We start from the raw sequence: 15029 nt of genomic DNA on the forward strand, positions 1-15029 counted from the left end.
GAACTCAGATTAATCATGTATTTAATCATTTCCCATGTTTTAGGGTCAATGACTAGATCAGAAGTTAGAAATGGCCTCCCGCAGAGCATCCTATAAGGGTTTACCTAGAGAGAAGCTCTAGGGGCAATAATCTTTAGGAAAGCAATAGGTAATAGTGTTAGACAAGACTCTAAGGTTTTCTGGCATAATTTTTCCAAGGTGGTTTTAATATGCAAATTGACTTTTTTTTTTTTTTTTTTTTTTTTGAGGTAGGGTCTCACTTTGTAGTTCAGGCTGGCCTTGGACTCAGGGCAATCCAATTCATGCCTCAGCCTCCTGAGTGCCGGCGTGACAGGCATGCACCACCATGCCTGCATCAAATTGGCATTTTTAACTTTTCCTCATGCCAGAGGAACCCAAGAGGTATAAAGATAACTTATTTTTAAGGTTTGTGAAGCCTCCTGTGTCACTTTGAAGACAAGGATAGATCTATTATCACTCTGAAGTGACTTGGGAAGCCCAAACCCAGGAATGACTTTTAACATAATTATAACATAGTTATAGTGACTTCTTGGGCCTTTTCAGCCTGGGTGGGACACGCTTCTATCTATGCAGAGAAGGTATCTACCAGCAAAAGCTAAGATGTATTTGTATCCCTGGCGTGGAGCATTTGGGTGAACTCTAGTTGTCAGTTTTCTCTAGTTGTTAGCCCTCACCTTTGCACTGGGTTAAACAAAGACGGAGTCAAGGCAGGGCAAGCCCTTGTGCCTTTTGGGGGGGGAGTGTTGGGACCATGTGACCAAGATAGTCAGTGCTTCCCTCCCTAGATGGCACGAATCATGTATTTAACAATTTTCTATTGGTCAGCCTGAGGTAGTAAAACTTGGTGATCTTTTTCCTTTCATCTACCAGCCATCCAGTTTTTGGTATTCCAGAATGATTCTGATATGGGAAATGATACCAGAGATGAAATATGAAAGTATTACATTTCCAACCTATTAGATGTCTGATACACCAAGCTCATGTTCTTTAAAAATCAAAGAATGAATTCTAGGAACAATGGAGGTTAAGGCTAGGAAGAATTTATTGAGAGAAAGACAGCTTCTTCCCCCCACCCCATTAAGTTTATTGGTACATTTAAAGCAAACAATACAGTTACATTTATCACTGGGATCTTGTACCTTTACATGATATGTCTTGGTTCTTGTTTTTGAGAAAAATATCTTCTAAGAGAGACAGAAGGAGTCCCGAGTGGGTAGCTTAGGACCCCACTTTACAGGGAAGTTTTTATAGAGTAAAACCCAAGTGAGTACAATGTGGTTACAGCTATGACTGACCAATACAGTTACAAGCACAGTCACTTAGGTAACAGTGATCCAACAGGAAATCGAGTCACGTAGCAAGAGTACATGGAAAGAACAAAGAAGTGGTCAGGTAGGTGATGGGTCTGGGGGTCTTGGTCACCCACTGAGGTGAATGATGCCCATCTAGACTTTACCAGACCAAATGCTGTCACTTATCTCACCCCTTGAGGAACTATGCAGGCCTGGTCCTTCTGTCATTATCCTGAGGCTTCACCCCGCAACTGATATGTCTCTGGTCACAGTTGTAGTGTATTTTTACCCTTTGTCTTGACTCTCTGGAGGGCTCAACCCTGTCTGACTCCCTAATATATTTCTGTCTAACTTAGCTGTCTATAATATTTCCACCTCTTCAGAGGTATCCCAAACTGCTGCAAGGGGTCAAGGGGCAATGACCATTCTTGGCTACTTCAGGCTGAAGGGGGTCAGAGTTGTGCTGAGCAGTCAGATATACTCTCCAGAGGGTCTCTCTAAAAGCCTTTGACAGATGTCAGGCATCCTTGTCATGGGTAGGCATATAGCTTTAAGTCTGTAAGAAGACAAGACCCCCCACCTAAAAAAAATTAAGTGGACCAAATAACGGGATCAACAAGACTATTATTAATATAACCAACAAATGTTTCCACCTGAAAGAGCCAGTAATAACCTCCTGTAAAGAGGATAAGGAGAAGTCCAGAGATTTCAGAATCTGACATGGCCTTAACCTGTCATTTTGCATCTTGATATCAGCAGAAGTATCAGGAATGTACACACAACATTCAGTTTTTATTTTTATTATTATTTTTTGGTATGAGAGATCAAACTCGGGACCTTGTACTTGCAAGGCAGGCATGGCACCACTGAGCTAAATCCCCAGCCCAATATTTAGCTTTTACAATTATACAAGTACCCTCTTGTGCTGTTGTCAGGATGTCTAGTGCCATCCAATTCTGGAGGATGGCTTGTCTCACTTTTTTTTTTTTTTTTTTTTTTTTTTTTTTAGGAGAGAAAGAGACTAGCTGAGGTGTTGTTTAAGGCTAATTGAGTACAGTTGGTAAAGGCCCCATTGTGTTGTTGTGTGACATCCTCTAACCCTAGGGAAGGGTTAGAGATAGAAGATAGAAGATAGAAGCCAGATGATCATATCAGTGCAACACACTTCTTCACCACTGAAGTTGTAGATGAGGTAAGTTTCCAGGTTTGTCAATATTTGACATTCCTGCCTTGTAACCACACAAATTCCTGTGTGCATCTTCCTATCCATCTAAGAGGTGGGCAGGGCCACAAACTGCTTCCATAGGACCCATGAGTGCCATTGGGAGCTTCCCATCTAATTCAGGGCGATTAGACCAGTCCATTGCACACCAGTCTTCAACCTGTAAAGTTGCGGTGCGTATGCGTTGTTTGGGGGTTTCTGTCCCAAGTATTTAGTAGAGTTAGGCCAACGAGAATAGGAGTGATTCTTTGTTTCCAACATAAGGGGCCCTTCTACTAAGTTGTCCTGTAGTTGGAGTTAACCCCATATAATCATCTTATGGAAGACCTAATTGGCCTCCTTGATGAGCACTGTGAAGTGGGTGTGAAAAGTGTGGTGACACACTCCAAGAAAAAGCAAAATCACCTGAGGGTAAATTGATTACCCAGAGAAGTACCACAGAGGGTGGGAGACAGGTGAATCCTATGGAACTCTTAATTGCTTATTCCCATGTCTGAGTGAGAAAAGCCAAGGTGTGCCAGTCATTTGGGGGCTTTACGTCAAGGGGAGACATGAGCCCCCGAACCCCCAGATTTTGACCCATTTCTGTGTCTCTTTATTTTTCATCCTCATTACCCCTTAGTCAGGTTCGAGTCTGTAGGCTGGTTCCTATATCATCCCATATCTGAAAGTAGACATCTATGATTGTTGGCTCTCATGATAGGAGCTTTAATTTTATTTAATAGGGGTTTTACTAGTGACTGTAGAGAAGCTTAAGTGGCATTTTTACACTTGATCTTAGCCAAAAGGCCGAGAAGCTTAAGTGGCATTTTTAGAAATATTTGATTATGCCTAGGATCATTAAGGGTGGAGTTTATAAGCTTTTCAGTTACCTTGTAATGGGCTGTTATGAACCACCGAATTTTTGTGTCTCACTATGTAATTGTATAGCACTATAGTCTCATTTTATATCTCTTGGCTATCCTTTTCTGCTGGGTATTTAAGACCAAATTAAAATGAGACGTGTGTTAATCAAAATTAACCCCTTGCTACCTATCAAGGTTAGTTGGAGCCAGGTACAGAGCCTCTCAACTCTCCTGTCAGTGTCAACTGCCAGGATGGGTTGTGGTCTTGCTTGACCATGTTGCTTTCTGTGAAAGCACAGGTTTTTCTCTCTCTGGTGACCCTCCTTTGGCATACTGTACATTTGTTAATTACTGTTCTCTCAGATCTAGCCATCTCCTTGCTCAGGAGGTTGGGTGACTCACCAAAGTTGTAGGATCCTTATAGAAAAGGTTTCCTTATGTCCTATGTCCTCATTGGCCTTGGAGGGCCAGGGCCAAAATATTGGCTGTTCTCTTAGCCCAGTTACTTTTCTAGCTCTGGTTTCTTAACTTTAGTTGTTCAACACTCGGAAGAGAAGATCAGTTATATCAGTGTTGCAGTGGGAGTGATGAGCTTAACCATTAAAATCTCATCTGGATATCAAGAACTTTTGAAACATATAGTATATGGATCAGGATTTAGCTCAGAGGCGCTGTGCCTGCCAGGCAAGAACAAGGCCCTGAGTTCAATTCCTAGTACCAAAAAGAAAAAAAGGAAAATATAATATAGCCAGGGGACTATTATTTCTTACCAATTATAGTTGTTTTAGAAGTTGAATCTCTGTAGAATGTTAGCAGATAATAATTATAAATGTACTTTAACATGACAATTATTATATTACCTTTGAGATACATTTAAATGTCTAAATATAGGGCTGGGATTTAGCTCAGTGGTTCCACCACCTGCTTTGCAAGTACAAGGTCCCAAGTTCAATTACTGGTACAAAAAAAAAAGTCTAAGTAAAAAATAGCTTTCAGTAAGTCAGCTCTATCTAATATGTAACATATAAAGAAATTTACCTAATTTGGTATCCTTCAATAGGATGTCATTGAAGAAGCATGTGACATTGGTAGGACTGCTCAGTGTCTGAGCATATCTAAGTGTACAGGTATGAGGGGCCAGGGATTTAGCTCAGTGGTTTCAGCTCCTGCTTTGCAAGCACAAAGACCTGAGTTCGATCCCAAGTTAGAAAAAAAACAGAAGTGTACAGGTATGAGGTGGTTTGTTTTTTTATTTTGCTTTGTTTTGTTTTTTTCCCAGTATCAGGGATCAAACTCAGGACCTTGGGCTTGCAAGACAGGTGCAGTGCCACTGAGTTAAATCTCCAGCCCTTGAGCATCTCTAAGTGTAATGACACATATATAACATACACATCACATAAGCTTTTTTTTTTGTTTTGTTTTTTGAGACAGGGTCTCACTATGTAGTAGAGACTGACCTGGATGGAACTCACTATGTAGCCCAGGCTGGTCTTGAACTCACAGCAATTCTCCTGCCTCAGCCTCCCAAGTGCTGGGATTACAGGCGTGCACCACCATGCCCGGCCATATAAGCTTTTTGAAACTAATATTTGATTGGTGGTCTCTTGCTGATTTGACATATACCTCTTATTACAAGTAGCTGGAGCCCAAGAGAAAGGTGGCTATCTGAATCTAAGAAAAGGTCATCACCATAAACAATCCTAGTTTTACATCTTAGAAGATATGTACACCCAAAGACATGCTATTTAGTACACTATGAGAGTAACAAAATAATAATGAGTATTATAGCTATATGGAAACCTTTATGTCTCAATTTAGTTTCATACTAAGAGCACTGTGCTGGATTAGCTAATGGTCAACTTGGAATGCCCAGGATGAACTGAATTAGCATGCTTCTGGGTATGGAAGACTCACCTGAGGATTGATGCCAGTGGCATAAAAAGAAAACTGGAGGGCCAGGGATTTAGTTCAGCAGTTCGGTGGCCTGCCTTGCCAGTGCAAGGACCCAAGTTCAATCTCCCTCCGGTACCAAAAAAAAAAAAAAGAAAGAAAGAAAAGAAAAAAGAAAAAGAAAACACTGGAGAAAGTTCTCCAACTTATATGGCAGATGCTCTAAACTTCTCTACTGTGTTAAATGTAGTGAAAAAAATTTGGTGAGGAAGGGTGAAGGGAAGGCAGGGACAAGGGAAAAAAATGAGAATTAAGATGTGTGATGTAAAGGTACAAGATCCCAATGATGAATGTAACTGTACAGTATACCTAAAATGTACCAATAAAAACTGGAGGTGAAGACTGTTGCTGTTGATTTTCTTGGAGAAGCCAGCTGAGGCTGGTTTTCCTGATGCGAACTTGGCTGTTCTTGTCACTGGAGGAGCTCAGGTCCTTGCTGTCACTGGGAATGGCTGCTGTTCTTGTCAGGAGAGCTCTGATCTTCACCTTAGGCATTGTTGCTTCCTAGCTCCAGTGTAGATCCCTCAGCCTGGTGACACAAATCCTTCAATCCGACAGCATAGGCTTTCTAGCTTCCACCACTGACATTTGGGCCCTCGCATTGCAGATCCTCAACACAGACTTGTATGAGACATTGCCACGGGCTCTAGGCCTCTGACTATACTCATGGAGGACATTGCCTTGGGCTCTAGGACTTCAGCTGGACTTGTGAGGAACATTGCTGTGGGATCTAGGCCCTCAGCTGGATTCCTCAGTTTTCTTTCTTTCCCCTTCTTCCTCTTCTTCCTCTCCTTCTCTTCTTCCTCCTCCCACTCCTCCTCTTCTTCTTTAGTGCAAGGACAGATCTATTGCATTCCTCTGCATTTGAATTTTTGGGTGAATATTATAAAATAATCCTATAAATTATGTATCCTGTATTAAATCTATTCCCTTGCAAACCACGACTACAAGCATCTTTTAATAAGAAAATCTTATTGTTCTACCCCATAAAACATTATTTTTTATGATAACCACTATAAACATATTACAATAATATGTTTAGCACTGTTTATTTGGGTGTATCCCTCATAGAGCTATGAAAATCATTGGGGACTCCTTAGTGAACAAAGCCTGGATTAAGATATTTCCAAGCAGCTGCTCCTTTACTTGCCAGGGGAGTTCTGTACAGCAATGGTCCCAAGCCTAAGGGGTCCCTATTTAATTGACTTAAACTTTAGATGACCCATGAGAACCATGTTACAACAATTAACATGTTATTTTTGACCAGTGAAAGGCTTTCAAGTTACTATACTCAGGCAACAATATGTACTGTATTTGTAAAATCAGTCTTGGCACTACTTTGATCACCTGGCAACCTGGGTATAAGCATGTTTATTGTGTTTTGTTTTTATTTTTTGTTTGTACTGGGGGTCGAACTCAGGACCTTATGCTTAAAAGGCAGGCACAGTGCCACTGAGCTAAATCCTCACCCAGTGGAAGTATGTTTAACCCTAATAGCATTTACGTATAAGCCAGATTAAGTTATAGACAAACATCTTTAAAAATCCAAAAAAGAAAAAAAATTAGTCAGCTCAAACAAAATAGCTATATGTATTGTAACAAATTGTACAGACAGATGGACAAACACATAAGACAATTTGTTTATAAATTAGAGTGCACTTGGATGTATTTGGCCAAGTTGATTATAATAACTCTTTTTGCAGCTATAAATAAGACTAGTCAGAACGTTTTAGGTTCAATTAATGGAGATCTCTTGTAATAAGAAGGAACAAAACCCCTTTACCCATAATTAATATCCTGTATTTTATTTTGCTGTAAGAATCTTGGCAACTCTGTGCCCTCTTCCTTATTAAGCCTCTGGCTCATTCACACCTACATCTTCTGTCACCTACTCAAACCTTTTTCTAACAGTGCTTGTTCAGAGGATCCCCCCTCCACAGGAGCTGATGCTAAAGCAGCTTTATTGTTCTTTCTATTTCGCCTTTAGTGGTCTGTACTTTAGGATTTGTCTCCATGAGGGGAGGCAGTGCATCTGACCTGGGTATGTAGATTGAAGGACTTACACAAGACAAAATATGTCTCCCCAGAAAAGGACCTGGACTTTCAGACATAATTGAAAAGGAAGAGGTGAAGAGAAAGACTTCCTAGTTATGGCCTAAGGGTTGTGAGAAACAGCGAATTACTTCTTCTCCATTGACTTTTTGCTGAAGTATGATGACCAGAAGGAAGGCTAGGGTTGAAAAAGAACAATCAAGTCATGTGCCAGATGACCTGGGGCTCCTCCAGGGAGATGACAGTTTGACTAGTGGGGGAAGGTAAAGTGGGGGGGGGCTTTTAGTCTTGTTGGAAAGCTGGTGAGATGAGCCTGATTTGGGGGGCTTTTGCCTTAGGGAGCAGTCTGACCTCCAGTAATGATCAGGGCATGGTTTAAGGGGTCTCTTAAGACAGTAACCCTTAAGGTGCCCTGGCTTTCCACAGTGATAGCAGATAAATTAGTTATTGAGCTCTTTTTGGAGCCCTGAGAAGAGCAAAGTCCCAAGTTTGATCCCTGGTATCAGAAAAAGAAAAAAAGAAAGAAAAGAATAAAAGAATCTATTTCAAAGGAGTAAGGGATTTTGATATTGAGTTCCCATTGTCTAAAGTGCAAAAAGAAAGGCATCCTTATAATTTCTAATTGATTTCTGTGTTCTCAAGTCACCCCCCCCCAAGTGGATTCCACTCCAGGGCAGGTGGCTGCTGTCTGGAGGGCAGTAAATAAATCTGACCAGAATAACCACCCTCGTACTGGTGAACAAACTTTTATTTTCATTTTTTATTTTATTCCATTTCCCCTTCCCCTCCCTATGTACAAAAGCTTTCTTTCCATTTTTCCTTCTATTTCACCTTTTTCCTTATTCCTTCCTTCCTTTCTCCCTCCCTCCTTCCTAGTTCCCCTTCCCATTTGAACATTTTCTTCCCATTGCCCAGTATCTAGTACACATTTTAGTCTGTATTTCCACTTTCAGTTTCTCACACCAGAGAAACCATGTAGTATTTAAACATGTGTGTCCAATTTATTTCATTTAAGAGTATGGTCTCAAGGTCCACCCATTTAGCTATAAATGTCTGAAGCTCATCCTTCTTTATGGCAGAATAGCACTCCATTATACATATTTTTAAAAACCCACATCTTCTATATCCATTTGTCAGTTGATGGGCATTTGGGCTGTTTCCAAGATTTAGCTATTACAAACTGTGCTGCTATAAACATGGGTGTGCAGACATCACTGTGGTAGGATGCTTTTGGGAAGATACCAAGAAAGGGCATAGCTAGGTCAAATGGAACCTGCAGTTTTAGGTTTTGAGGACTCTCCGCACTGATTTCCACAGTGTTTGCACCAGTCTACACTCCCACCAACAGTAGAGAAGGGTTCCTCTTCCCCACAGCACTGCCAGTGTTAGTTACTAATTTTTTTCCACTCTTTCTGGAGATGAAATCTCAGCGTTTTCATTTGCATCTCTCAAATGACCAGTAGTGCTGAACAGTTTTTTATATATTTATTTGCCATTTCTACTTCTTTATCTAAGAAGTGTCTTTTCATTTCAGATGCCTATTTTTGGATTGAGTCTTTAAATTTGGAGGGTCTTATTTTTTGAGTTCTTTTTTTTTTTTTTTTTTTTTTTTGTTTTTTTTTTTTTTTTTTTTTTTTTTGGTACCGGGGATCAAACTCGGGTCCTTGCACTTTCGAGGCAGGCAGTGGAACCACTGAGCTAAATCCCTGGCCCTTGAGTTCTTTATATACTCTAAATAAGTCCTTTACCTGATAAATAGCTGGGGAAAAAAATTCCCGTACTGTGGGTTATCTCTTCACTCTGTTGGAGGTTTATTTTGCTGTGCAAAAGCTTTTAAATAAGATAAAGTTCCAGTTGTTCTTTGTAGTATTTCCCATGCAGTCTGGGTTTTATTCATGAAGTCTTTGCCTACTCCTATGTCCTCAAGCATTCTACTTATTCTCTCTTCCAGCAAATTTAGTGTTTCTGTTTGAATATTTAGATCTTTGATCCATTTCAATTTTAGGTTAGTGCATAGGAAGAGATACGGCTCTAGTTTGTTTTGTTTTGTTTTTCTTTAGAAAAAGTTTAAATCGGTTTATTGTAAATATATCTAAACCATTCATTTTTGCAGCTTTCAGGTAAAGTCCAGCACTTTGTTTTTCAAAGTCTATGAGAAGAAGTCAGCAGAGATCATCTAATTTTAAATCGTGACTTCATCCATTCAAGCCCTTGGCATAATCCCTCGCGCTGGTAAGAGCACAGCAGGCCCGGATATGCCATTGGTGATCTTTAATAGCAATGAGCTTCATGAACTGGGAGATTTCTGCTACAGTCATGCATTAACATCTTGTTTATTAGCAAAAATCAGCAGTCCAGCTTTCCTGAGGTCCTCATGAGCTAACATTTTGTAGAGTTCTTCTCTAGCTACAGAAATGAGTGTTTCTGTTTTAACATTTAGAAATCCTCTCTGTCTGTACTGTCCACAACAACTATTTCAAACTCTGTCTTAGTATAGTAAGTATTCCAGGAAGAACGAAGAGATTCTTGGCCATCCTATCTCTTCTACATGACTTCCTATTGCAGGGGATGTATGTAAAACTTCATTCATAGAAAATTGGTAAAGGATGGTAGTTTTCCCTGCATTATTCAGCCCAACAATGATAACTTGTGTTCCTGGAGATTGAACAGTCTGCATATCCCGGTCAAGAGAATTCCCATTCTCTGGCAGCGAAGCCCCTACAGCCACCCCGACTGCCTGCTACCGCTCTGCTGCTACCGCTCCCCCGCTTGCTGGCGCGGCTCCCAGGGAATCAAAGGGAGGCCACAGCCCAGGCCGCCCTTCCGCGCGCCACCGCAAGGGTACTCGCCTGGCTCGCGGACGTAACCCCCGCGTTGTCTGTGAGGAGCTGCATGGCCACCGTCCTCCCCAATTCCTCACTGCGTTGGCCTCTAGTTTTAATCTTTGTCATGTGACAAGCCAGTTTTTCCAACACCGTGTATTAAAGAGGCTTTCTTTGGTGCACTACCTTATCCTCCCCAGGAACTTGTTCTTACTCCAGGAGGTGTTTTTAAAAGCACAGGCTACAAATGATTTTAGCCATAATGATCATGTTTAGAGAAGGAAGCAATGGTAGCAAAACCAATAATCAAGATATGTAAAGCACTGTTTTCCAATTCTTTGAAAGAGAATGAGGAAACTAGATCAAAGGGCAAATTGGAGCACTTTTCCCCCTGTAAAGGAGACCCACCTCCAGAGATAGGTAAAGTCAAGATAATGGCTCAGAAGGTCCCTCCCTGGGCCCTACCACAAAGTTCCTGAGATCTTTATGTCATTTATCCAATCACTTTGGCAATCTTCCTCAGCAGCAAGTGAGGCTTGCTTTATTTATTTATGGTAATGGGGATTGAATTTGGGACCTTGCCTTGCAAAGCAGGCAGGCTGCAGAACTACTGAGCTAAATCCCCAGCCCAAGGCTATATTTAATTTAAAGTCCGTTTTGAAATTTATATCTCTGTATCTGTAGTGTACTTATAAAGTTCATAGGTTGAAATCCATACCCATCACCTAGCAACCACATTTTACATGTTAGTAAAGGCATGTTTGTTTTGTTTTTTTGGTTTTTTGAGACAGGGTCTCACTATGTAGTTGAGACTGACCTGGAACTCACTAGGTAGCCCAGGCTGGTCTCAAACTCACAGTGATCCTCCTGCCTCAGCCTCCCAAATGCTGGAATCACAGGCATGCACCACCACACTCCGCTAGTAAAGGCATGTTTTTTTTGTTTTTGTTTTTACTGGGGATCAAAGTAAAGTCATGTTTAAGTTTCCTACACGCACATAAAAGAAGAGAAAGGCTGACTAAAATCTCTTTTTAATTCTCCCTTGATTCTTACTATGTTGTTCCAAGCACTTCAGCCTGACATCTCACAAAGAGAGGTGTAGTCTAACGTTGAGTTCTAAAATTAACTCCCAATGACTTGGAGAAAAGTTGAGGGAGTTTTAATCTTGCAGACATTTGTCAAGACATCTAGATAGTTACTGCTCTTATTTGTGCCTTGGCCCCATGGGGTCTGCCTTATTAGTAGAAAGAGAATAGTCCAAACCTGAAGCTCAACTTTTTTTTTTTTTTTTTCCTGGTACTGGGGATCAAACTCAGGACCTTTGCCAGCAGGCACAGTGGAACTAAACTAAATATGTGGCCCTAGCTCAACTTTTCTTTTTTTTTGGTCAAATTGTATTTTTAATCTTCATCTTTTTTTTTATATATAGTTTATTGGTACATTTTAGGTATACAGTGCAGTTACATTCATTATTGGGATCTTGTACCTCTACATGACAGGTCTTGGTTCTCATTTTTTCCCTTCTCCCTGCCCTCTCTTCACCCCCTTCTCCCCTCCCCATTTACAAACACTTTATTTCCATTTTTTCATTTTCTCATATTTTTTTTTCTTTTCTCTTATTACCTTTCCCCAACCCTTCCCATTTTCCCTACACCTTTAGCCCTTTTCTTCCTATTTCACATTGTCAATTATCTCATTAGGATTTTATGTACTATTATAGTTTTTCACAACAGAGTAACTATTCGGGATTTACACGTGTGTGACTTATCTCACTTAGGAGTAGATCCTCAATATGTACCCATTTACCTATGAATGAATCTAATTTCTCATTCTTTATGACCAAGTAGTATTCCATTTTATAGAAAAACTGCATCTTTATCCAGTTTCCAACTGATGGGTAAAAGGGCTGTTTCCAAGTTTTAGCTATTACAAACTGTGCTGCTATAAACATGGGTGCACATATATCACTGTGATATGATTCTTTTAGTTCTTTTGGAAAGATACCCAGCAGAGGAATAGCTGGGTCAAGTGGAACCTCTAGTCCCAGCTCTTTGAGGTATCTCCATATTGATTTCCATAGTGGTTGCACCAGTCTGCACTCCCACCAACAATGGAGAAGGGTTCCTTTCTCCCCACAACCCCACCAACATTTGTTATTGTGTGATTTCTTCATAGCAGCCATTCTTTGTGGGGTGAGGTGGAATCTCGATGTTGTTTTCATCTGCATCTCTCAAATGACCAGTGATATGGAACATTTTTTCAAATATTTACTTGCTGCTTTTACTTCTCTGTCTGAGAAATGTCTGTTCATTTCAGATGCCCATTTTCGAATTGGGTCTTTATACTGGGGGGGCTGGTTGTTTTCAGTTCTTTATATATTCTAGATAATAGTCCTTTGTCTGAGGAGCAGCTGGTAAAAATTTTTTTCCCACATTGTAGGCTGTCTCTTAGTTCTGTTGATGGTTTCTTTTGCAGTGCAGAAACTTTTTACTAAGATGCGATCCCAGTTGTTCTTTCTGCTAGTTCCTGTGCTACTGAGGATTTGTTCATAAAGTCTTTTCCTATGCCAATGTCTTCAAGAGTTCTGCCTAACTTATCTTCCAGCAAGTTTAGTGTTTCTGTTTTAAAATTTAGATCTTTGATCCACTTGGATTTTAATTTAGTGCATGGTGAAAGATAAGGGTCCAATTTTAATCTTTGGCAGGCTGAAATCCAGTTTTTCCAACACCATTTGTTAAAGAGGTCATCCTTCCTCCAGTGGGGACGGTCAGCTCCTTTGACAAAGATAAGGTAGCTGAGTACATCTGGAGTTGTTTTTGTGTCTTCCAATCTGTTCCACTGATCCTCAGTCTGTTTCTTTGCCAGTACCATGCTGTTTTTATCACAGTGGCTTTGCAGTATAGTTTCAAATGGGGAATTGTTATACCTGTTGCCATGTGTCTGTTGCCTAGTATGGCTTTTGTTATTCTAGGCCTCTTATAGTTCCAAATGAATTTTTGGATTCTTTTTTCTAGTTCTATGAAATATAGTGTTGGAATTTCAACTGGCATCGCGTTGAATTTGTATAGCAGTTTTGGTAGTATGGCCATTTTCACTATGTTGATCCTTCCTACCCAGGAGCAGGGATATCTTTCCATTTTCTTATATCCTCTTCGATCTCTTTTTTCAGAGTGCTGTAGTTTTCAGTGCAGAGGTCTTTTGCTTCTTTTGTTAGATTGATTCCTAGATACTTCACTTTTTTGGATGCTATTGTGAAGGGAATTGTTTCCCTAATTTCTCTCTCAGTGAGTCTGTTACTTGTGTACAAGAAGGCTATTGATTTTGGGGTGTTGACCTTGTATCCAGCTACTCTGTTAAATGTGTCAATTAAGTCTAGAAGTCTTTTGGTAGAGTTTTTTGGGTCTTCAATGTATCGTCAGCAAATAATGACAGTTTAACTTCTTCCTTTCCTATCTTTATTGCTTTAATTTCTTTCTCTTGTCTAATAGCTATGGCTAATGTTTCCAGAACTATATCAAAGAGGAGTGGTGATAGTGGGCATCCTTGTCTTGTTCCTGATTTTAACGTAAAGCTTTTCAGTTTTTGGCCATTTAATATGATGTTGGCTGTTGGTTTTTCATAGATAGCCTTTATTAAGTTGAGATATAGACCATTTATTCCAATATTTTGCAGGGTTTTTATCATGAATGGGTGTTGAATTTTGTCAAATGCTTTTTCTGCATCTATCAAGAGAATCGTATGGTTTTTGTCCTTGACTTTTTAATATAGTGTATTACATTTATTGACTTACATATGTTGAACCATCCTTGCATCCCTGGAATAAATCCGACTTGGTCAATATGTATGATCTTCTTGATGATCCTCTGTATTCTGTTTGCTAGTATCTTACTAAGGATTTTTGCATCTATTTTCATTAAGGAGATTGGCCTGCAGTTCTCTTTTTCAGTTGCATCTTTCCCTGGTTTTGGGAATCAAAGTGATACTTGCTTCCAGGAATGAATTTGGAAGTATTGCTTCCCTTTCAATTTCATTGAAAAATTTGAAAAGTAATGGCAGTAGTTCTTCTCTAAATGTCTTGTAAAATTCAGCAGTGAATCCATCAGGACCTGGGCTTTTCTTTGTTGGTAAATTTTTAATTACATTTTCAATTTCACTGATTGTAATTGGGGTGTTTAAAATGTTTTTATCTTCTTTGTTCAACTTTGGTAATTCATAAGTATCTAGAAATCTGACCATTTCTTCTGTTTTCCATTTTGTTAGAGTACAGGTTCTCATAGTAGGTATTGACTACTTCTGGGTTTCTGTTGGATCTGTTGTGACTTCACCTTTTTCATTCCTAACTGCATGGATCTGAGCCTTTTCTTTCCTTTTTTGATAAGGTTAGCTAAGGGTTTATCAATTTTATTTATTCTTTCAAAAAACCAACTCTTCATTTATTTTTTGTATCATTTTCTTAGTTTCCATTGCATTGATTTCTGATCTTTATAATTTCCTCTCTTGTTCAAGCTTTGGGTTTTTCTTGCTCTTGTTTTTCTAGGAGTCTAAGATTCATCATCAGGTTGTTTATTTGAGCTCGCTCTGTTTTCCTAGTGTGGGCATTCAGTGCTATGAATTTTCCACATAGAACTTCTTTCTTTGTGTCCCATAGATTCCTGTATGTTGTATTGGCATTTTCATTTATTTGTAAAAACTGTCTGATTTCTTCTTTGATTTCCTCTGTGATCTATTAATTGTTCAGGAGAGTGTTGTTCAATTTCCATGTGTTTCTGAAGTTCCTACAGTTTCTTGTGCTATTGATCTCCAGCTTGATTGCACTATGATCTGA

General features: G+C 39.7%; 1 pseudogene; it reads right to left on the reverse strand.

Moving 5' to 3' along the window:
- Nucleotides 1-9431: 9431 nt before the first annotated feature.
- On the reverse strand, nucleotides 9432-10436 carry LOC104851966 (annotated as a pseudogene).
- Nucleotides 10437-15029: the final 4593 nt, after the last annotated feature.

The sequence above is a fragment of the Fukomys damarensis genome, unplaced genomic scaffold, assembly GCF_012274545.1.
Source record: "Fukomys damarensis isolate Sample0158 unplaced genomic scaffold, DMR_v1.0_HiC HiC_scaffold_15, whole genome shotgun sequence".
Taxonomy (NCBI): Eukaryota; Metazoa; Chordata; class Mammalia; order Rodentia; family Bathyergidae; genus Fukomys; species Fukomys damarensis.